The sequence below is a fragment of the Papio anubis genome, chromosome 14 (assembly GCF_008728515.1).
Source record: "Papio anubis isolate 15944 chromosome 14, Panubis1.0, whole genome shotgun sequence".
Classification (NCBI taxonomy): domain Eukaryota; kingdom Metazoa; phylum Chordata; class Mammalia; order Primates; family Cercopithecidae; genus Papio; species Papio anubis.
The window spans coordinates 38,370,900-38,396,236 of NC_044989.1; the positions used below are offsets into that span (position 1 = coordinate 38,370,900).

The following is a 25,337-nucleotide window of genomic DNA, read 5'->3' on the forward strand; positions in this document are numbered from 1 at the left end:
GTGATATTACCGGAAGCAGCATGAAATGTATATCTACCTTCATTATTTCTGGAAGATAAATTGCAGATAGAAAAACTTTTTATTGCCATAATCACTGCAGTTGTTTATTGAATGGGAGCAAGTCAGTACATACCCAGGCAGGCTATCCACATTGTATGGGCCCCTGGATTAGTCTATTCTCGCATTGCTTTAAAAAAAATACCTAAGATTGGCCGGGCACGGTGGCTCATGCCGTAATCCCAGCACTTTGGGAGACCAAGGTGGGTGGATCACCTGAGGTTGGGAGTTTGCAACCAGACTGACCAACATGGTGAAACCTTGTCTCTGCTAAAAATACAAAATTAGCTGGGCCTGGTGGTGTATACCTGCAATCCCACCTACTCAGGAGGCTGAGGCAGGAGAATTGCTTGAACTCGGGAGGCGGGGGGGTTGTGGTGAGCCGTGATTGCACCATTGCACTCCAGCCTGGGCAACAAGAGTGAAACTCTGTCTCAAAAAAAACAAAACAAAACCCTAAGATTGAATAACTCATAGAGAAATGAGGTTTAATTGGATTGAGGTTCTGCAGGGTATACAGGAAGCATAGTGGCTTCTGCTTCTGGGAAGGCCTCAGTCATGAGGGAAGACAAAGGAGGAGCAGCAGTTCATGCAGCTGGAGAAGGAGCAAGAAAGTCTGGGGGGAGGTGCTACACATTTTTAAACAACCAGATCTGCTGATAACACACTCACTCACTATCCAGAGAACAGCACCAAGGAGATGGTGCTAAACCATTCATGATGGGTGCACCCTCATGATCCAATCGCCTCCCACCAGGCCCCACCTCCAACACTGGGAATTAAAATTCATCATGAGATTTGGGTGGGGACACAGATCCAAACCCTATCAGCCCCCAACATAAACATGGTTCTGTCTGCTTCAAGGAAGATCCTTTTGCATATTCCATAACTTGTTCTCAAATTGCCCATATGATAACAAAATTAATCTCCACTTTTCCATTTTCAAAACCCAAGAAACCTAAATTTGAAATTGTTATTTGACCTCATGATCGTAAACACAAGCACCAACTCTGAAATCATGAGATCATAATATCTGAGGATCTTCTACAGCAAAGGTAGGTAACTTTTTCTGTAAAGTGCCAGATGGTAATTATTTTAGGCTTCATGGGCTATACATTTTCTGTCACAATTACTCAACTCTGCACCATAGACATTGTGTAAACACGTAGGCATGGCTGTGGTCCAGTCAAACTTGTTTTACAAATAAACAGGTGGTGGGCCAAACTTAGTCCAAGGGCCATAGCTGGCTGAGCTGTGTCTAGAACACCCTTAAATTGTCTTATATTTTATACAGTAGTCTACCCTTATCCACAAGGAGTATGTTCCAAGACCCCCAGTGGATGCCTGAAACCTTGGATAGTACGGAGTCCTATATATACCATACATACTGTTTTTTCTGTATGTACCATACCTATGTTAAAGTTTGAGGTATGACAACAAAACCAGCAGAAATTTTTTCTTCCCTCTCCACAATTTCACAGATAGAAGGTTGGTTCTCACTATAGATCCTACCAACCTCAGCATATAATTGTTTTTCTTTCCTTATTAACTCAAGAACGTTTACCTTTTCACTTAAAGGAAACACTTTACCACTTTACAACATCTCTTTAGCATATCTGAATTGCCAGCATTACTACTCTTGTACTTTGGGGCCATTAAGTGAAATAAGGGTTACTTGGACACAAGCATTGTGATACCACGACAGTCGAGATGTGGCTACTGGTTGAGTGGTGAATACATTGTGAAAATGCTGGACAAAGGGACAATTCACATCCTGGGCAGGACAGAGCAGGATGGCTCAAGATTTCATCACACTACTCAGAACTGCATGCAATTTCAAACTTATTGTTTATTTCTGGAATTTTCCATTTAATATTTTCAGACCATGGGTAACTTAAGCCATGGAAAGAAAAAGCACAGTTAATGGGGGACTACTGTATTATAATTAAAATACAAACATAAAATTGCAAATCTTAACAGAACTCTTGAACTTTTGACAAGGTGGATCTAGGGACTTGTTCGAGAAGTGTTTGCCCGAGGAAGCCAGAATATGGATGCACACCAGGAGAGGAGAACTTTGACGCAGTTTGAGAGGCAAAGTACGCACTGTGAAAATGACCTCAGATGGCCCCTGAGGACAAAGGCTTGAATTTGCTTATGCCTGTGGCCCCCGCTGGGTCTAGTGTAATGTCTTAGCAACAGAGGGTGCTCAATAAATGACAGTCAAATGGATCAAGTAAAAATCAATAGAGGACTTCCAGTTTAAGCTCACATGTAAAGAGCTTGGAAGTCATCACTCCTGTCTTTACAATGAGAAAAAAAAAAAAAAAGCTGAACAAATTAAAAATCAACAACTTTTTTTGGAACCATCAGAGAAGTGAAATTGCTGGGCAAATCACCCATCCCAAAACCTGGAGGGACTGGTGAATACAGAAAATCACAGCTGAGATCAGCTTTCCTGAAGCAGAAACCACTAGAGCCAGTAACTGGGAACATTTTTTGGTAATTTTGAAGAATTGATGGAGGCAGAGTGTGGACTACTTGAGGTTTAAAAACCCTGGGAGCCCAGCCTTGGGGTGGCGGTAGGGGTATTCAAGTTTTCCTGGTTTTTACCTCAACGATCTCCAGCAGATCCTCACAGTGCAGAATGAAGGAAAAATCTCTGGTAGTGGAGGGTAAACAACAGGGGAATACAACAGGGGCAAAGTAACAGAGGGGAGCCATGCCCGGGGCATTCTTCATAACAAAAGCCTGTGCTCTAAGAGAAATCACTTTACCAGAGCCCTATCTGATCTAGGGGAAGAGAAATTAGCCAGCTTTAAAACCCCCTCTGGCCTTCTTGTCTCACATAAGGAAAGGGAAAGGGCTAGGAATGCTTCTGAAGGTCACGGTCCAGAGATTGTGGCCCACTTTCTTAAAAGGGGGGATTAATCTTAAAATTATACAACGCTTCCCTATTCCCACTCTCTATCCTCATGTCAGCAGGGCTCTAGTATAACAACAGTGCAATGCAACAGAGAGAGCTGCACAGCCCAGATTCCATTTAAAAAGGAGTTCTTGGGGAGATGTAAAGACAACAGGAAAGAAGATAAAGGAAAGTGAAGCCTCTGGCACCCACAGCTACAAAAGGCATTAAACACAGCCCAGCTCCTAGCCTGTTGCTAGAAAACTTCACTCTGAAAGTCAATTATCTCAGTTTCTTTACCTAGTACATCATGTCTAGCTTTCAACAAAGAACTAAAAGATATACTAAAAGGAAATTTTTTAAAACACACAGGCTAAAGAGACAAAACAAGCATAAGAATAAGACTTGGTTATAACATAGATTTTGAGATTATCAGATAGGGAATTGAAAATAACTATGATTAATAAGTTAAAGAATATAAAGGAAATTTAGCCAACATATAAGAACAGATGAATAATGCAAACAAGGAATGAGACATCTAAAAAGAACCAAAAGGAAATCTGAGAAATCAAAAACATTGTCATAGAAATGCAGAATGCATTTGATGGGCTCATCATTAGACTGAACATAGTTGAGGAAAAAAATCAGTGAGACTGAAGAAATGCCTATAGAAACTTCCCAGAACAAAAATACAAAGAGAAAGAAGGATGAAAAAATATGAAACAGAATACCCAAAAACTGTAGGACAATTATAAAGGGTATAACATATGTGATATGAAACTGGTGAAAGAAGAAAAAGAAAGGGGAACAGAAGATATATTTGACATAGTAATAGCTGAGAAATTCCCCAAATTAATGACAAACACCAAACCACAGATCCAGGAAGCTCAGAGAACACTAAACACGTTAAATAGCTAACAATGTATACCTAGGCATATTGCACTGCAGAAAACCAAAGATACAGAGAAAATTTTGAAGGAAAAAACAACTTACCTATAGAAGAAGAAAGATAAAAATTACATCATGCTTATCTTCAGAAACCATCCAAGAAAGAAGAGAGTGGTGTGAAATATTGCAAGTATTGGAAAAAAAAAAAAAAAAAACCCACCAACCTACAATCCTGTATCCAGTGAAATATCCTTCAAAAGTGAAGGAGAAATAAGACTTTCTCAGAAAAACAAAAAACTGAGGGAATTTGCTGTGAGTAGACTTGCCTGTGCAAGACTTGCCTTGCCTTCCAAGTGAAGGAAAATTATATAGATCGGAAACTCAGATCAACATTTTAAAAAGGAAGAGAACCAGAAAAGGAACAAATGAAGAAGAAAGTAACATTCTTCATTTTTCTTACTCTTAACTGATCTAATAGATGACAATTTTGTCCAGAGTACTAATAGTAACAATATACTGGGTGATTATAAAATATGGATAAGTAAAGCAAACAGCAGCAGTGTTATAAGGGAAGGAAGGGAAGAATTTTGAATACTCTGTTATAACATGACTGTACTATCTAGGAAGCGGTATACTGTTACTGGAAAGCAGACTTGATCAGTTGTAAATGTATATAGCAAACTCTAGGGTAACTACTAGAAAACAGTTTTTAAGATGTGTGATTGACATGCTAAGAAAATAGAAAAATGTATAGCACTATATTCATATATTAGAAAAGAAGAAAGATCTAAAACCAATCGTCTAAGCTCCCACATCAGGAAACTTAAAAAAGAAGAGCAATATAAACCTAAAACAAGCATAACGAACAAAACAATAAAAATTAGAACACAAATCATGAAATTGAAAACAAATTAATAGAGAAAACAACAAAACCAAAATCTGGTTCTTTGAAAATGTCAGTAGAACTGATAAACTTCTAGCTTGGCTAACCAAGAGCAAAAAAGAGAAGACACAGATTACTAACATCAGAAATGAAAGAGGGATCAATGCTACTGATCCCATGGACATTAAAATGATACTTTTAAATATGTATGAACAACTCTATGCTCACGAATTTGACAACTTGGTGGAAATGGACCAATTCTTTGAAAGACACAAACTCTTAATACCAAAAACTCACCATAAAGAATAGAATATCTGAATAGGCTGTATTTATTAAAGAAATTTAATCAACAGTTAATAACCTTCCAAAAAAAGAATGCACCATGCCCAAATGTCACCAATAAATTGAACAATTTTTAAAGAAATAACAATTCCCTACAAGTTCTTTAAAAAATAAAAGCTGAAGAAACCTTCTTAACTTACTCTATGAGGCCAACACCAAAACCAGATAAAGACATTGTAATAAAGAAAAACTTAGACCAATCAATATCTCTCATGAATATAGATATGATAGAAAATCAAATAAAACAATATGTAAAAAGAATGATACAATATGCCTGAATGAAATTTAATCCAGGTATGCAAGCTTGGCTTACCATTTTAAAACCAATTAATGTAATTATAACATTAACAACCTAAAGAAGAAAAATCTTATGCTCATATCAACAGATGCAGAAAAAGCATCCGAAAAAATTCAATACCCATTCATGATAAAGCTGTCAGCAAAGTAGAAATAGAGAGAAACATCCTCAACTTGATAAAGAACAGCTACAAAAAAACCCTACAGCTAACATTTTATGTAATAATGAAAAACTAGATACTTCCCCCTAAGATCATAAGTAAAGCAAGGATGTCTCCTCTCACCGCTCATATTCAAAATCACACTGGAAGTCATAATTTATGAAATAATAAATAAGGAGGCAAACGTTATACAGATTATCAAGGAAGAAAGAAAGCTGTCTTTTGTTTGCAGATGACATGATTGTCTACATAGAAAATTCCAAAGACTCAACAACAGCAACAACAACAACAACAACAACAACAAACCCTCCTGGAACTAATAAGTGATTATAACAAAGTTTCAGGAAATTAGGTTAATATATAAAAGACAAATCTTTCCTATATACTGTCAATGAACAATTGGAATAAGAAATTAAAAGCACAATACAATTTCCATTAGCACACACACACAAGGAAATACCTAGGTATAAATCTAACAATATATATACAGGATCTGTGAGGTAAACTATAATACTCTGATGAAATAAAGTTTTAAAGATCGAAATAAATGATATTTAATCATCTATAAATATCCAAATTTACACATATACACATTTACAAAATATTTATCTGTAAGTTTGGTATTTAAATATTAGAGATATTATATGTTCATAAACAGGAAGAGTCAATATTGTTAAAACATTGATTATTTTCAACTTAATTTATAGATTCAATGTACTCCCAATCAAAATCCCAGCAACATATTGTGTTACTATCAACAAACTGCTCCTAAAGTTTATATGGAAAAGCAAAAGTTTATATGGAAAGGCAAAAGACCCATTTATTATTTTATGAATTAGCCACAGAATACAGAAGAAGAATAAGGTAAAAGGACTGACACTACCCAACTTCAAGCTCCAGTAATCAAAATGTCTTGATATTGGAGAAAGTAGAGACAAATAGATCAGAACAGAATAGAGAGTCCAGAAATAGACCTACACAAATATAGTTAACTAATCCTTGACAAAGGAACAAAGGCAATTCAATCAAGAAAGAATAGTCTTTTCAACAAATGATGTTGGAAAATTTGGACATCCATAAGTAAAAGAAAGAAGAAAGAAGAAGGAAGGAAGGAAGGAAGGAAGGAAGGAAGGAAGGGAGGGAGGGAGGGAGGGAGGTATGAGTGAAGACCTGAATCAATACCTAACTTTAAAAAAAAAATCATACAGATGGTAAATAAGCACATGAAAAGATGCTCAGTATCATGTGTCATTAGGGAGTTGCAAATTAAAACAACAGTGAGATACTACACACCTATTAGAAAGGCTAAAATACAAAAAGTACTGACAGTACCAAATGCTGGTAAGAACACAGAAAAACAGGAATTCCTGTTTCTTGCTACTGGGAATGCAAAATTGTACAACCACTTTGGAAGACCGTTTGGCAGTTTCTTCCAAAGCTAAACACAACTTTATCATACGTTCGAGCAATCATGCTCCTAGGTTTTTTGTCCGGTTGGTTTTAAAATGTATGTCCACACAAAAACTTACAGACAAATACTTATAGCAGTTTTTGCAATAAGTAAAATCACAATCACCAAAAACTGGGTGTCCTTCAATAGGTGAACGAATTAAAAAGTAGTGGTGGTCAGGCGCAGTGGCTCACGCATCCCAGCACTTTGGGAGGCCGAAGCAGGAGGATCACTTGAGGTTGGGAGTTTGAGACTAGTCTGGGCAACATGGAGAAACCCCATCTCTACTAAAAATACAAAAATTATCCGGGTGTGGTGGCGCATGCCTGTAATTCCAGCTACTCGGGAGGCTGAGGCAGGAGAATCGCTTGAACCCAGGAGGCGGCAGTTGCAGTGACCCGAGATCATGCCATTGCACTCCAACCCAGACAACAAGAACGAAACTCCATCTAAAAAAAAAAAAAAAAAAAAAAAAAGTAGTGGTATAGAGATACATGGGATGATTTTCTTTTCATAAAAAGAAATGAGCTATGAAGCTATAAAAAGATATGAAGAAACTTTAAATGTATATTGCTAAGTGAAAGAAGCCAATCTTAAAAGGTTACATGTTATATGATTCCATCTAGATGGCATTCTGGAAAGGCAAAACTATGGAGATAGTAAAAAAAAAAAAAAATCAGTGGTTGCCAGAGGTTGGGAGACGGGAAGGGAGGAGAGATGAATCGGTGAAGCCCACGGTATTTTTAGGGATATAAATCTTTTCTCTATGATACTGTAATGATGAATATATGATATCATACATTTGTCAAAACTAATACAGTGTACAACACAAAGATAAACTTCAATGTAAACTATGAACTTTAGTTACTAATATTGTATCAGTATTTTTTCATTAACTACAGCAAATGTTCCATACTAATACATGGTGTTAATAACAGGGAAACAGTAGAACATCTGGGGAGAGGAGGTTCTATACTATGAGCTCAATTTTTCTGTAAATCTAAAACTGTTCTAAAAAATAAAATCTAATAATCCTTTAAAAATCAACACAGGGTAAATTGCCACATGTAAGATTCACAGAGTAAAAGAATGATTTTTTAAAAAGAATGATAAAGATCAAATAGTTTCAGAGCTAGCAGAGGCCTTAGAACTGGTTGTCCTCTCACCAAATCTCCACATCTCCACTGGGCAGTTACAGAGTGTCACTGTCTGCCTGAGGCACTGCAAGTATAGTGAAAACTAAGACAGCCCCTGTCACAACATAGTATTAAGTGAAAAAATTCAAATGATTTCATTTTTGATGTGTGTATGTGAGAGAGAGAGAAAGAAAGAGAGAGAGAGAGAGAACACTGAGAGGATGCTCACCAAGACATCAACAGTAGTTATTTCTGGATGGGCTTTTATTTCCTTTTACCAGTTTCTATCATTTTATAGTGTTTCTATGATAAGCATGCTTTGCTATTGTCATAAGAAAATTAAATAATAAAATGTTCTTTTATTCTAATGATGTCGCTTCAGAAAATGCTACCAGGTGAAGTAAATTTGAAGCCAGGATTATGAAAGTAAATGAACTGGAATAGGTGAGTGAGTAGCCAGGACGAGCCATTTCTCACAGGGAAGGTGCACAGCAGGGAGCCCCCTGCACTGCACGAAGTGTGTTTGGCAGTCACAGAGGACAGGCTTAGTGGCTCCATGGTGGATTTCACTCAGTGGCAGCAACACAGGACCACCAACAACTATGGCAAGGCAGCTTTGCCATCCTGGTAGTTTTTGACACTAATTTCTACTGAGTTTCCTCAAAGAATGTTTCACAGAAAACTAGTCCTCAAAATATTAGTAGGTAGAATTCTATTAAATTAAATAAAACTAGCACAATTATTTATAGAAGAACATACCAAAGCATTTATTATTCTATGATACAATGAAAACAGAGAGTATAGTGTTTCCCAAATTTGAGAAAAAGTAACTCTCCCTGCTTTTCCTTTCTTTCCTTCTTCCTTTATTCTTTCTTCCTTTGTCTTTCTCTTTCCAGTGGGGACAAGAGAATTTCATGGAATGGGTGTCATTTGGTACATACTTGGACAGCTGTTACTCTGCCAGATGTCACACCAATGGTTTATGGGCTATGACTTATTGTGTTTGTCACTATAGCTCTCAGTATTCCTACCACCAAGCACAGCAGCTAGCACATAGAAGAATCTCAATAAATACTTGTTAGGTAAGCGAATGAACTCTTTTTCCAGCTGGAACCATGGAGGGTGGAGAAGAGAAGAAGAAGGTTCCTGCTATGCTAGAAACCCTTAAGAAAAAGGGAAGGAATTTTGCAGAGCTGAAGATCAAGCGCCTTTGAAAGATGTTTGCCCAAAAGATGCTTCAAAAGGCAAGGAGGAAGCTTATCTATGAAAAAGCAAAGCACTATCGCAAGGAATATAGGCAGATGTATAGAACTGAAATACGAATGGCAAGGATGGCAAGAAAAGCTGGCAACTTCTAGGTACCTGAAGAACCCAAATTGGCATTTGTCATCAGGATCAGAGGTGTCAGTGGTATGAGCCCAAAGGTCCGAAAGTTGTTGCAGCTTCTTTGCCTTTGTCAAATCTTCAATGGAGCCTTTGTGAAGCTCAACAAGGCTTCAGTTAACATGCCGAGGATTGTATAGCCATATATTGCATAGGAGTACCCAAATCTGAAGTCAGTAAACGAATACATCTACCAGCGTGGTTATGGCAAAATCAATAAGAAGCAAATTGCTTTGACAGATAATGCTTTGATTGATCGATCTCTTGGTAAATATGGCATTGTCTGCACGGAGGATCTGATTAATGAGAACTATACTGTTGGAAAACTCTTCAAAGAAGCAAATAACTTCCTGTGGCTCTTCAAATTATCTTCTCCACAAGGTGAAATGAAGAAAAAGCCACCCATTTTGTAGAAGGTGGAGATGCTGGCAACAGGGAGGACCAGATCAACAGGCTTATTAAAAGAATGAACTAAGGTGTCTACCATGATTATTTTTCTTAGCTGGTCGGTTAATAAACAGTACTTGCTCTCAAATTGAAAAAATAAATAAATAAAAATAAATAAACAAATAAGTGAATGATTGAACTTCATTAAGAAAAATGAATTACTACAAAACTCTATACTTTCTTTTCTCACTTGGATTTGACTTGCACTTTCCTACAGAGCAAAGAAGTCACCCAGGTTCACAACAAACGGCCCAACTTAGACAGTTTACCAAGGCACAGAAGAATTCAAAATCTAGATCTTCTCTCCAGGACTCTCTCCAGTGGCTCTCCTACTTGCAAATGTAATCATTTTCCCAGAGGAGAGCCAGGGACAAACCAAGGAGTAAGATTTGTTGTTCATCTTGCAACCTCTTTCAATGAATTCAACTTGCTTCACAGGAGTCCCTTGGGAATGGCCCCCCAAAAAAACAGTCACTTGTATTATTTAAGTGAACACATGACAGTCAATGCAGTAAGGTCTTGCCTTCCCCACTTCCCCATCAAAAGTTTAGCAAGGACATGGTTTTCCCAAGGGAAAAAAGGAGCATAGTCTTGTAACAGCTGTTTCACAGAATAGACTGTACGTGGATTACAACTAAGTCAAGTCAAGAAGAAACTTTGTATAGTCTTATAAAAGAGAGATGTCTCTTGAACTGAGAGAGTGCATGTTCCCTCAAATATTTTCCTGCCCCCAAAAGCTTAGCCCCTTCAGTACTTGGTGTCCCTATCTTCTGCCAGCTTCTGACCCTGAGGAATGATGAAACCTCATTTTTCTAGGAACTGAAGGAGCTCTTTAGCCCCTCAAAATACAGCAAAGGAAAACTCAATGCAGCCAAAATTCAAGCCTAAATTTGAAACACAAATATGTAAACTGATCATGATGTCCACATCCTACACAAATACAACTCTCTTTTAGAAAGGAATCCCCTGCTGGTTGTGCTGTAAGTATTTTAGGCAGAATGCTTTTAGGTCTAAAGCCATTTTAAACTCTCAAAACTTTATACATCCAAGGAAAGCAAACTGAAAGTGAGCATCACTAAGTTTACTCTTATTTCTAAGATTAATTTTAACCTCCCTAGATTTCAACACTCATGCCGTTGTCCAGACTACTAGATGCAGCTGCAACGAGGGATTTCTTAAGTCACATAGGGAACCTGGACTAAATTACTCTGGAGGGATATGTGCCATTTCTAAGTTTGTGGTTTCCTTCACTATGTTTAAAGCAAAGGTTATTAGGCACTAATGCTGCACAGATTTTCTAAATACTCTGTATTTGCCAGTGGCGGAGCCAGATGTGGACCACATTAGGAGAGACATGCGTGACAGGGTTTTCCTAAATGTCCGTGATGAATTATAATTTGCAAAGGGGAAAATTGTAGCTGTGTGGTGCCAGGATAATTTCCTCCAAATACCACTCCCATCAGGTCATTTTCTCCTCAGGGTGAGTCACAGCTCCTTTTGAGGAAAACCTAAAGTCTGGCATTAGAGGCCTCAGTCATCTGCTCTTCCTCAAGACTATCCCAAAGGATCCCTGTATGCCAGGACCACCTCTTGACTCTCCTCCTGCATATTTTGCTTGGGTGGCTCCCTCTGTCTGGAATACGTTGCTCTTACACCCTTCAAAACCTTGCTCAAATCTCATCATTATCAAGGAGCCTTCCCTCCCCAACCTCCCTCCACTGATTATTCTTCTGTATTCGGCATTCACTGCAGGTATCCATAGTTGTTGCTATGACTGTTGGTGGTGGCCACTGGAAAGCTCAGCATCGAATGTGAGGCCCCATAAAGCAAGTGTGGGGAGCAGCCTCCCTGGGGGCATTTGTGCACTTTCCACTTCCCCCTTCACCGTGGGTCCCATCCTTGATTTTGCCTTGCTTTTTCATCTGCTTTGTTATCTTGATTTATTTTTACATTATATCTTAAGTTCTTTCTGAACAAGAATAGAGTGAACATGTGAGTCTTCGAACTACGTTGGCATGCGTTTTTTTCCCAGCACATGTTCTCTGTGAATGTCTGAGCTTCCACTACTTCATACGCTCCTTTGAGAAAAAAATAATCATCTCAGAAGCAAGATGTCTTCCTCTGTTCTAATTTCTGGAACTTTTATTTTGTTCTTCCTTTGATTAAAAGAGTATGTGTGCAAGACCCCTTATGTAATATCATCTACAACCCAGAATTATCATCCCATGTTACACATGAAAAAGCACGTAATCAAAAGACTAAACAGACAACCCATAGACTGGGAGAAAATAGTCACAAACTATGCATCCAGCAAAGGACTAATATCCAGAATCTACAAGGAACTCAAACAAATCAGCAAGAAAAAAAACAAATAATCCCATCAAAAAGTGAGCAAAGAACACGAATAGGCAATTCTCAAAAAATATATATGAACAGCCAACAAACATATGAAAAAACATTCAATATCACCTTACTCCTGCAAGAATGCTCATAATTAAGAAGTCAAAAAACAACAGGTGTTGGCATGAATGTGGTGTAAAGGGAACACTTTTACTCTGCTAGTGGCAATGTAAACTACTAAAACCACTATGGAAAACAGTATGGAGATTCCTTAAAGAACTAAAAGTAGAACTACCATTCAATCCAGCAATCCCACTACTGGGTATCTACCCAAAGGAAAAGAAGTCATATGAAAAAGACACATGCACATATGTGTTTATGGCAGCACAATTCACAATTGCAAAGATATGGCACCAACTTAAGTGCCCATCAGCCAACAAGTGGATAAAGAAAATATGGTTTATATACAACATGGAATACTACTCAGCCATACAAAGGAACAAAATAATGTCTTTTGCAGCAACTTGGAAGGAGCTGGAAGTCATTATTCTAAGTGAAGTAACTCAGGAATGGAAAACCAAATATAGTATATTCTCACTTATAAGTGGGAGTTAAGCTATGAGGATGCAAAGGTATAAGAACAACATAATGGACTTTGGGGATTTTAGTGGAAGGGTGGGAGGGGCATGAGGGATAAAAGACTACATATTGAGTACAGTGTACACTGCTTGGGTGACAGGTGCATCAAAATCTCAGAAATCACCACTAAAGAACTTATCCATGTAACCAAAAACTGTATCCCAAAACTATTGAAATAAAAATAAAATGTTTTTAAAAAGCTAAATGGTTGACCCAAAGTCACCCAGTGTATAAAGCAGAGTCAAGACTTAAACCCAGGCCAACCTAACTCAAAATGCCTTGACTCTGTATTCCCTAAAAGTGTCTAGCACCAAAACAGACACCATGAAGTGTCTAGCACCATAACAGGCACTCAGTGACTTGCACTAATTCATTGTTGAAGTATGACCCAAAACATTTGGTACAGAATTGAATAAAACCATGACGGCAAAGCTATTGAAAATTGAGCTTGCAAAATTGGTAGAATTGGCTTCATGAAAAACTGAAGAGATTCTAATTAGATCTATCGGAGAAAGACAACACAGATCTACAAAACACTCTGGATGTGGGTGAATAGAAGACTAGAAGAGATGCTGTGAGCTGATGTCCAAATTTGAATACAAAAGAAAAAGAATAGATGGACACGCTGGTTTAGATTTACAGGTCCAGGGCAAACTGATCCAACTGTGGAATCACTGAATCCCCCTTGGGTTTCAATGAGGGTATCCTTGGTAGTTACTTTCAACCCTGAGGGGTTTGACAAAATGGGACAGACAGGCTTTTTACACCTGAAGCCAGAATATAGAATCTTTGTTCATTGAGAATTTTCATACATGTTAGCTTCTCTAATACTTTCCCTAACTTCCCCCAGTGTTTCATGTTTTATTATATTTACACATGGTCTTATAATGACGTGTCTATGTCTGTCTTGCTATGTTGCCCAGGCTGGTCTCAAGCTCCTGAGCTCAACCAGTTCTCCCACCAGAGCCTCCCAAAGTGCTGGGATTACAGGCATGAGCCACTGCACCTAACCTAATTCTCAAACTTATATGGAGGAACAAAGACCTAAGAGTAAATAAAGCACTCCTGAAAAGGAATATCAAGACTTATTCCAAAGCTGAAATAACAAAGACGGTGCTGTACTGGCACAGAAATAGACAAATTGCCCAGTGGAGCAGACTAGAGAACCCAGAAACAGAGACAGAGAGAAAGAGAGAAGAGTGGGTACTTGAGGATGGAAGAGAAGGCACTGCAGATGACAAGGAAACAATGAACTGTTCAATAAATAGTGCGAGGCCATTGGTTACCTACATTGGGGGAAAAAAACTGTGACTAATCCTTGCTTTGCACCATGCAGAAGAATCAAATGCTAGTAGATTTAAGATTTAAATACACAAGGCAAAACTCTAAAACTTTTGAAGGCAACATGGGAGAATATCTTTAGAACATCAGAGAAGTGAAGGTTTCTTAAAGAAAACACAAAACTATGAAGAAAAATAATAAATTTGACTACATTCAAATTAAGAACTTCTGTTTAACAGTAGACCCGTGAAGAAAGTGATCATAAAAGCAACAATGTAGAAGATATTTGCAATATACATAATCAATATAATCTATGTAAAGATGATATATTTTTAAAAATCTTTTCAAAGTTCAATAAATAAGTTAATAAATACACAATTCACAGAGCAGAAAATATGAATAGCCCATAAATATATAAAAGAACACTCAACATCATTAGTAATTGCAGAGACACTAAGACACCAGTGAGACTTTACTTTTTACCCACTGAATTGGCAAAAATTAATAAGGCTGATATTGTCAAAAACTTGGGCTAGGTGCAGTGGCTCAGGCCTGTAATCTCAGCACTTTGTGAGGCCAAGGCAGGTAGATCACTTTGAGCTCATGAATTCGAGACCAGCCTGAGCAATATGACGAAACCACGTTTCTACAAAAAGTACAAAAAATTAGTTGGGTGTGGTGGTGCACACCTGTAGTCCCAGCTGCTTGGGAGACTGAGGTGGGAGGATGGTTTGAACCTGGGATGCAGAGGTGTGGGGGTTCAGTCAGGATGGTGGGAGAAATTGTAAAATTATAGGAAATAAACACAAACCCTCTTGGAAGCCTGGGGGTTTGCATAAAGTGTTTGGCTGAAGGCAGCTGAATTCTCTTAAAAGTTGAGGGCATAGATACATAGGAATGTAGAGCAGTTTATCTAAATAGTTTGTTTATTCATGTGGTCCTAAGACCAACATTTGATCAACGAAGGGTGCATAATTGCTGTCTACTGGGGAGGTCAGCAATGTCAATTACCCTCTAGTGGTATTTACTCAAGACCTTTGTTATTTAATCTATACTGAATAAATGCGAGCTTCATTGGCTGAATGGAGCCATGGCTGCTACTCTTTACAGAACCTTCCTTGGTGTCTGTGAGGGGCCCAGACCCTTAGCTGGACTGACAGGCAGAATATCTGTGTCAGTGTACATTATTCATCCGTTTTGGGGTCAGGATCTGCAGAACAAACCCCCACACAGAGGTTGCAGTTAGCTGAGATCATGCCACTGTGTTCCAGCCTGGGCGATAGAACCACACCCTGCCTCAAAAAAAAAAAAAAGAACTTGGAAAGAGTATGATTCAACTGGAATCTTTATTCACTCTTGGCAGGAGTCTAAATTGGTACAATCCCTCAGAAGAAATAAGTTAAATATATTCATATACCTTAGAGCCTAGCAATTCCACCCTAGAGAAACCCTCGCATATGTACACAAATTTATGTGGTTGTACTTCTAAGTGTAACCCTAGAGAAATTCTTGCATGTGATTTATGGAAAGGAATGTTCACAGCAATATCAAAATAACAACCAGAAACAACCCAAGTGTCCAAAGTGTTCAGAGAAAGAATAAACAATTATTTATAACTACTCACACAATAAAATGCTATAGACAGTAGTGAAAATAATGAACTACATGCAACATGGATGAATCTTAGAAACAAAATATTGAGTGGAAAAAAAAGCAAATGAAAAGAAGACTGCATGTAGCATAATACCATTTTGATAAAGTGGACACAATCAAATAATATGTTTCTTTTTTTTTTTTTTTTTTGAGACGGAGTCTCGCTCTGTTGCCCAGGCTGGAGTGCTGTGGCCGGATCTCAGCTCACTGCAAGCTCCGCCTCCCGGGTTCCCGCCATTCTCCTGTCTCAGCCTCCCGAGTAGCTGGGACTACAGGCGCCCGCCACCTCGCCCGGCTAGTTTTTTGTATTTTTTAGTAGAGACGGGGTTTCACCGTGTTAGCCAGGGTGGTCTCGATCTCCTGACCTCGTGATCCACCCGTCTCGGCCTCCCAAAGTGCTGGGATTACAGGCTTGAGCCACCGCGCCCGGCCAAATAATATGTTTCTTAAGGTTGTCTGCATATGTCCTAAATTATTATTTTAACCAGGGCTTCACAGAAATAAAATTTGGAAAGCTGGTTACTTTTAGGGACCTGCAGGGGATGGCATAGGGAAGAAGCCCACCAGCTACAGCAATGATATTGATCATATTCTCGTTTAAGGACGACTCACAGGTTTCTTCCTGTTATTACTATGCGTCATCACTTAACTGTGTGATACTCACATTATTTTGCACATATCAGCTATTACATAATAATAGCAAATAAAAATAAATGAACAGGCAAGGCACAGTGGCTCATGCCTGTAATCCCAGCACATTGGGAGGCCCAGGAGGGTGGATTACCTGAAGTCAGGAGTTCAAGACCAGCCTGGCCAACATGGCAAAACCCCTTCTCTACTAAAAATACAAAAATTAATGGGGTGTGATGGCGAATGCCTCCAGCCCCAGCTACTCAGGATGCTGAAGTAGGAGAATCGCTTGAACCTGGGAGGTGGATGTTGCAGTGAGCTAAGACCATACCACGGCACTCCAGCCTGGGCAACAGAGCAAGACTCCATCTCAAAAAAAAAAAAAGCAAATAAATAAATAAATAAATAATGCCTGCAGTTTTATAATAGTCTCAAAAAAGAAAAACAAAAAGAATACAAGGAAAGAAATCAGGTGCCCAGGCTTTTCTGAGAATACAGAAACAAAAGTCTTTCAGTTACTCACAATCCTTCCACACTCACCAACACAGAATGTCAGAAGTGGACCCCAGTGAGGCCCTGTAGGCCCACCACTAATTAAGTAGATGAGGAAACGGAAGCTCAGGGATAATACGTGACTGCTCCATGATCACCTGGCAGAGCCAGGAGCCAAACCCAGGTCTCCTGATACTTTTTCTCTTAGATCAAGTCCCCAGGCAGTGTCCTTCAGTCTGGTAGATAATAAAAAGAAAATTCCAGTCTTCTTTATCTTTGTATCTCTAAGATCTAGCACAGGGCTTAATAATTTGTTGGCCCTCAAAATGTTTTGTTTCTGAACATTACGGAATTCCCATTGGATTCGTCACAAGATGTCCCCAAAGTGGTAAAAATTATCTCTTCTGGTTCAGTGGCTTCAAACCAAGAAAAGGTTCCTGGAAGCAAGACAGTCATTAATGGGCATTGCCAGAACTCACATGTGTGGGCATATGGGAGGAGATCCCTGCAGCAGCCAGGGCTGCATTTTCTAGCCGGTTCCAGCAAGCCAGCCTTGCGTGACTGACTTCTTTAGTTTAAGGTGCAGAACTCAAGGGAAAGGAGCTAAACCCTATGAATGTGCTTGTATTGCCTCCAAGGCGAGGAGTGGCCAGAATCTGTGGCTTGACTATGGAATGAGCAGTGGAAACACTCTGTCTTCCAATATGTCTGCAGAATAGGCTGGCAGGTGCCACATTATGTTAGTAAGCTCCTGGCAAGGCATGTGGCTTCCATCTCACTTCATTAGCAGCTTTCCCGAACTTCAGGTTTCCCCAGTCCCTGATTCTAGGAGTTAAAGTTCCCTCTGGTATCACTATTCTTCCTCCATGGGGTTTTTCTAGACCTCCCCTATCCCCAGGGGGCTGAGGCGAGGCCCTGGTTTGTAGCTCCTATCTGGGAGAATGTGCAGCCAAGGGTCACAAAACAGACCCAGGGGTCTGGCCTCCCCTGAAGGATGCTGGGGCCCGAGCGCCCCAAGGTGCCCTGATTTTTCCACCTGCAATGATCAGTAGCCAAGTTCTCTGATTTTATCTCAACACTTTCTTGAGAGCATTAAGCTGAATTTTGAGTCTTTCCATTCATGACATGTCTCCCTTTATTCAAATCTTCTTTTACATCACTCAACAAAGTTTCTTGTATTCTTCATCAAATCTCCACATTTCTCAATAACTATATTCCCAGATGTGTTTCATTTTGGGTGACTCGGACCAATACTCTAATGAGGCAAAATAATGGGCCGCTTCTGTCCTGAGATGCCCACTGGCTGGGAGCACTAATGAAGACTTAAGGCCGAGATACACCAGTTGTTTATGGACCATGGATGGCTTTTCTCCTGGGATGAAGCTCTGCCTTCCTGCAGGTTGTACTAAGACCAGATGCTTGTTCGTGATTCTGGTTTGTGCAGGTCCCTCCCAGGGGTCTGTGCAGTGGGAGCCTCAGCACGGTTTCCCATACGACAGCCCTGCCAAGAGCAGGGGTTTGCCATCCCAGCTGGTCACCGCACCTTGGCCCTCTGCCTACTACATGCAGAAGGGGCTGTGAGCAGGTAAGAGGAATGCTTTCTTCTCAGCTGAGGCTCACAGGTGCCTGCTCTGGGAAGCACCAGCAGCAGGTGCAGCTCACAGCCAACTGATGTCCTCTCCCTTCAATCCAACAAGTGCAACTTCTGAACTTACACCTCCTCTGTGGGGCTTTCAGGATACAGAGGGTCTCTGGCTTTGAAATCAGTTTCACTTGGATGTGTAAGGCCCAATTTACAGACTTTGCTTATGTTTGTGTTTTTCTGTTAAACTGAGTTTTTAATTCCCAGAAATTGTAGGCTTCAACTTCTGTGCCTGGTTTTTCATGTTGCTGATCTTGATGGTCCACCTTTAAGACCTGCTGTCACAGGAACTGTCATCCAGACATGGGATACATGTATGTGCCGAAGACATTGCGCTTTGGTAGGCCTGGCAGCCTAAGTGGCTGGCAGAGGGAGGGCAAGGTCTCTGTGATTGGGGGAGGCACACATCCAGAAGCTTGTGAGGGCTCTCCCTGCCCTGCTACCATCCCTACTTGTCTCCTTCGGGCATCCGTCTTTTAAAGAATATAAAACAGCCCACTCCTTTTCAACTGCTTTAATGTTTCATTCCTAATCTTGCAGAAAAAATCCCTTATGTTTCACAAAAATAATATAAACCTTGGCAGTATTTTATTTTTCTAAAGTGCCAGACATCAGGGTGAAAGGCGGAAAGAGCACTGGGCATGGGTTCCAAAGAGCTGTGCTCCAGGCATACATTCCTGAGACAACCTACAGCCCTGGTTAAAATAATAATTTAGGACATATGCAGACAACCTTAAGAAACATATTATTTGGCCGGGCGCGGTGGCTCAAGCCTGTAATCCCAGCACTCTCAGGCAGGCCAGGGTCCCCTTACACTTTGTCCCATCTGAAAATGAAAGCAGTAACACCTGCATAATAACGCGGGGTGAGACCAAATGACTTAGTCAAAACCCATGCAAATCTTATGTATTATAGACTAATAGCAAATGTACCATAAATATCTCATCTCAGGACAATGATTTATTTAATGACACCCAACAGACAGAATATAAGAGAGTCTTTTAACACGAGAAAGTGACAGCAAGAAAAAAAACAGTGATAACAGTTCCTATTTATTGAGCACTTACTACACTCCAGGCACTGTGCTAAGGCCTTCACATGAAGTATTTAATCTTCAGGTAAGTAATTTTATTCACCTATTTTTTAACCAGAGGAAAGAGAAAAAACTAAGTTTAGCAAATTTTAGCAAGCTAAGTGACTTGGCCAAAGTCACTTAGCTTCTAAGTGGCAGAGCTGGGATTCAGACTCAAAATATCAAAAATTTTGAGCCATGCTCCAAGAAACGTCCAAGCTGTCATCAAGAATAAAACATAACCACGAATAACACATAGTCACAGAAGAACAAAATTCATCGTATTTACAAGTCAACAACATGTTATAAGATGTACTGTGGGCATATACCATCGATTTATCCAATGTAAACAGAACCAGAAGAGGGGGAGAGAGAGAGAGATAACTGATTATTTGGAAAGATACCATGGAGAAAACGGTCTGTTACCTGTGCCTTGAAGGATGAGGAGTATTTCGACAAGTGGAAGAGAGAAAAAATATGTCCCAGGCAAAGGCAGGTGAGCACAAAGACTCAGAAACAAAGCACGTGTTGGGTAACGTATTTTGTGCTGCTGGAATGTAGGAAAAGTAAAGGGAGACATGGCTAAAAGCAGAGACTGTTAATTGTCCCCTAGTATTCATTTGTCCCTCTTCCTTTTAGTAAGAAAAATCCCCTTTTTTCTTGACACTCGAGTGCCCGGCAGGAGGCTGCCATTCCCAGCCTCTCTTGCAGCAACGTGTGGCCATGCGCCTCGGTCTGCGTGCCCGTCCTGGAGCTGAAGTGAGGTGCTATGAAAGCACTGCCCCAGGAATTCCCTCTTCCCCCTTTCTCCTGGATGGAAATGGTGACAACTAGCGCAGCTGCCAGTTGGGACCCAGATATGGCATCCACAGGCAGAGGGTGACAAAGCTGCCCACCGCACCTGGACACTTACCTGTAGACACATGGGAAAGGAAGAAGCTTTCATCTTATTTAAGTAATGGCAATTGGGGTTCTGGAACAAACTCCAGAATCACAAATATGTACTGTCTGACCCCAGTTAATACAGGGCCCAGTCTTATAGGGCCTTAAATTCCATGGCAATACTTGGAAAATAGTTGGCAGGCAATAGGGTGTCTTGGTCTGAAGCATCCACGCTCACACGGAAAGGTAGCATCACACTTCTCTTTTCTCAAAGAGCACTAATAAATTAATGGAATGCCTTTCGAGTAACTGAGTTTTAAATTATGATAGAGCTAGAGCTTGAGGGTCACGAACATGTGTTTGCCAGGATCTCATAGCACAGGGTAGTACTGGCTTTATTGAGAAAACTTTGCTTTCAAAACCATAAAAAGGGAAAGGAAAGTATATAAAATATGTGCCTGAGCAAAATTCCACAAGAAATTATTTGCCCCTGACCTTCACTAAAGTGCTGTTCCCAGTTATTCTGGGATAGGATTAATCTAAGGTGGGTAAAGTTTAAACCAATGGTACCCAAGTAACATCCACCATTTTTCTTCTTCCATGTCAGAACACAACAACAAATTAGACTGAGAACTAGAGTGAGGTCTGTCTCATCTATGTGCTTTTAAAAGAAATGGGTATTTCAAATAAGTTAATTTTCCAGATATCTGAAAGCTAAGTTCCCTTCCGTTACTTTATCACTGGCCAACAACAACTAAACTACTGCTACTGTTTTCAAGATGATCGTAAACAACTGCAAACACAGGCACCAGACTGCATGCCAGCAATAATCAGAAGATGATCCTCTGGGTAATCAGAACCAGCATGCTTAATTTCTTTTAGATTGCCATTGTAACAGAAACACATTTAAGCATTTTCTAGAGAATGCAGGATAAATCTGTAGCTCTCCCGTTTGAGAAATCCAGTTGTAAGCAAAAAACATTTTGAGACATGTGGTCTATTAATTAATCACTGCTCTTTCATAAATATCGCTTTATAAAATAATTCAAGACATTATTCAACATGTGCTGTGTATTAAATATTTCTGCTACACAGACTTATTCCCCATGGATCTGTGCTGAGGCAGGAACAATTTTAATGAAAAGCAAAAGTTTGTAGTTCTCAAATTGCACCTAAATCAAATAAGCAAAAAGTCAGGATACTTTTACTAGAAGATAAAACAGTCCATTTGTTTACAAGGTACTTGCATTCTTAGAAAACAAGTGTATTTTACCACCATGTATAAAAGTATTTGTGTTTATACGTAAAATGGAGTTCACCTCTAGGTTCAAGCACTTACAAATGGTTTTGTACCCACGTGAATTTGCGGTGGAACATTAAAAAGCACAGGATGGGGTCAGTCACGGGGGCTCACACCTGTAATCCCAGCACTTTGGGAGGCTGAGGCAGGTGGATCGCTTAAGGTCAGGAGTTCAAGACCAGCCTGGCCAACATGGTGAAACCCCATCTCTACTAAAAATACAAAAATTAGCTGGGTGTAGTGATACATTCCTGTAATCCTAGCTACTTGGGAGGCTGAGGCACAAGGATCACTTGAACCCAAGAGGTGAAGGCTGCAGTGAGCTGAGATTGTGCCACTGCACTCCAGCCTGGGTTACAGAGTGAGACCCTGTCTCAAAAAAAAAAAAAAAAAAAAAAAAAAGCACAGGACAGTGCTGTGCATAGCAGGATGACCAGCATCCCTGAGCCCACCTATTAAATGCCAGCAATGCTTCCAATCATTGTGAAAGTAAAAAACCCCCGCCCCTACAACTCTCAAAATGCTTCCCTGAGGGCAGTAGCATTCTCCCTGAGTGAGTACCGCTGTCATAGTGCCTCGTCCAAAGTGCTGTCTTGAGTCATTTCCTGGGGCGCATGGCAGTGCACCTGCCCCACCTTGGCTTGGACATGTGCACTGGAAAACTGGCAAGGGGAGGTGTTCAGACAAACTGTCAGGCTTGCTGCTGGCTTCAGATTAGATGAGGTGCTGAGCCTGAGTGTCTCATGCTCTCAAGGAAAGCATTTTTTGCATCACTGAACTGATGCAAGAAACGAGGTGGAAAGAGGAGGGAAGAATTCTCGTGGTTTGGACCTCCTCAGTCAGCCTTACCTGCTCAGGGCCCCACAGCACTGGGTAGAGGAGGTAACGACTGAGTGGATTTTAGCTATGGTGATAGTGAGCACTAGGGACACAGGCCCTCATTCCCAAAAGCTCTTTCTTTCATTGCCTAAGGGAGAGCAAGGAGTGTGGTAGGGAATTGCAACAGGCAGGTGGGACTAGAAAGGTGGAATGTTAAATTCTCCTGAGAGGAGAGGGCAGAAGGCAGAAAGACAAGCACATGAGTTGCCAAATCTGAAAAAGTTTGACTGGCATCTTCAGGTGAAGGCATGGGATGTTTTCTCTGCCCTCCTGTTTTAGGGGCAGCTATGGAGGGCCCAGGTACAAAGAGTATCGTGGACAGGAAGTCAAAAGAAGGTGGGAGAGCCCTGCAAGCTGAGACCCCCACAAAGAATTAAGTCTCCAGTTAACCTGTAATGAGGTAGGAGGCAGGTTGGACTTGACTCCCAACCAGATTTAAGACTGGCCAAACCAGTAAGAGATGCAGAAAGCACCTCTCCATGAGACATGCCGACCAAAGTCTTGACAATTTACCGTTACCATCGCAACATCCAGTAGTTACCACCCATTTTCTAGCAATTCCTGAATAACTTGCCCCTTAATTAGCATGTCATTAAAAGTGGGTATAAATATGATTGCAAAACTGCCCCCAGGCTGCTGCTCTCTCCATGCGGCTATGGTGCAGTCCTGCTCCACAGAAACCGTCACACTGCCACTGCCTCAGGAAAGCTGTTTTCTTTCTCCACCTGCTCACTCTTGAATTCCTTCCTGGACAAAGCCAAGAACCTGCCCTGCATCAGTAGCTCTAAAAACAGCCTCGTTTCACTGAAACCATAGCATTCCAAAGATTCGAATGATTCTAAGCTAAACGTGCAGGTCTGTATGTCCTCAGGAAGGAAGGGGGATAGGCCAGGAACCTTGCATGGAGGAATGAGGTGCCTCCGAATGTAAGGTTCTCCTTCCTGGAGTCAGTCTAGCAAGGTTCTTTAACCACCACGAAGTAGAAGAACATCAATCATACAGGGCTCCAAGCAAAATTCGGCCTTTCCTTGCTTTGTTTTCTGAAGTTCTATAAGCTCTAGCGCTAGCTCCAGCTCCAGCTCTTGCTCTCTCATCATTTTTTCAGTTATCGAAACTAGTCAGCCAAGATTTGTTTATCGTGGTTTTGGTAACTCTAGAGGAATAGAAATAGCATTATTTGCTGTGGGATTATTTTTTCTCCTTATTTTCAAAAATCTGTGCACAAGTTGGAAATTCTACAAATTAATAGCTTTAAATTCCAACCTGTAATGTACTGAATGCTGTGGGGCTCTGCCTAGACCCCCCACTTCAGGAACAAGGCTCATTGCCCCAGCTTCCGGGGGTGTTGTCTGCCGATGCCCTCAGTCAAAGGGAATTGCCTTACTCAAAGCTACAGGGCCTCCAGGGAGGTAGCAGGCATGCAATGGGTGATTGATGCAAAGGGACAGAGGCCTGAGCCCTGGGCCTTAATTTGAAACGTCTGTGAAGGGCTTTTCCAGCTCGAGAGCTCCCCACATGATAGGCTGAGGCTTCTTTCAGTTGCACCACTGTTCACCTTCTCTTTCTGCCATCCTGCTTTGCTCACACCCTAACAGATATCTTTCCTGAGAGCATTCCCTAGTAAATTGCTTGCACACAAATCTCCCCCTGAGAGTCTATTTCCTGGGGAACCCAACCCACAACAGCAGATGTCAGGAGTGGTTCAAGATGACTGACTCTAAAATAGCATTTAGAGCTGGATAACTCTCTGGTGGCTGGCAATGAGAAGCCCTTCGATGATGGTGGGGGGTGTGCTGGAAGACCCTGGCACATGGTAGCAATGCAATTGTCGCTGATTTTTTTATTTGTTTGTTTTGAGACAGGGTGTCACTCTGTCACCCAGGCTAGAGTAGGGTGGTACGATCACAACTCATTACACCCTCAACCTCCTAGGCTTAAACAATCCTCCCTCCTGAGTAGCTGGGACTACAGGTATGCACCACCATGTCCAGCTAATTTTTTATTCTTTGTAGAGATAGGGTCTTGCTATGTTGCCAAGGCTGGTCTCAAACTCCTGGGCTCAAGAGATCCTCCTGGTTTGGCCTCCCAAAGTGCTAGGATTATAGGCATGATCCATCACTCCCAGCCTCGTTGCTGTTTTTTAATGTCACTATTCATAAGCTGGAACGGAATACAGATAGAAGGGAACTCATGGGTGGGTAAACTCATGGTGGGTACTCACGGGTAGAACTTCCCGTGAGAAGTTCACGGGAAGTAGTCATTATATGAATTACAAGAATTATGGCCATCTCTGGGAGATATTGGTTAATCACTAATTTAAGGCAAAGTAAGAAAGCCAGAAGTCCTCCTTGACAAATTATGAAGACTCTGCTCACCTGACATTGGAAGGCAGAAAGCACTGAGATTCAGACCTGGGACTCATTCATAGGAGTTGAGGAGTTCCAGAGAAGGTTGAAATTTCAACCCTAACTCACCTGATGATAACTGAGAGGGCCTGACCCACGGATGGCTGTGGAGGTGGGTAATAGTGCTTGGCATCCCCATGGGCAGGACAGGAGGGCAGCCTAAAGAAGTAGTG

The 25,337-nt window shown here is 40.7% G+C and overlaps 1 pseudogene; it reads left to right on the forward strand.

The window, feature by feature from the left end:
* The first annotated feature begins 7,514 nt into the window (after window positions 1–7,514).
* On the forward strand, window positions 7,515–12,292 carry LOC110741048 (annotated as a pseudogene).
* Window positions 12,293–25,337: the final 13,045 nt, after the last annotated feature.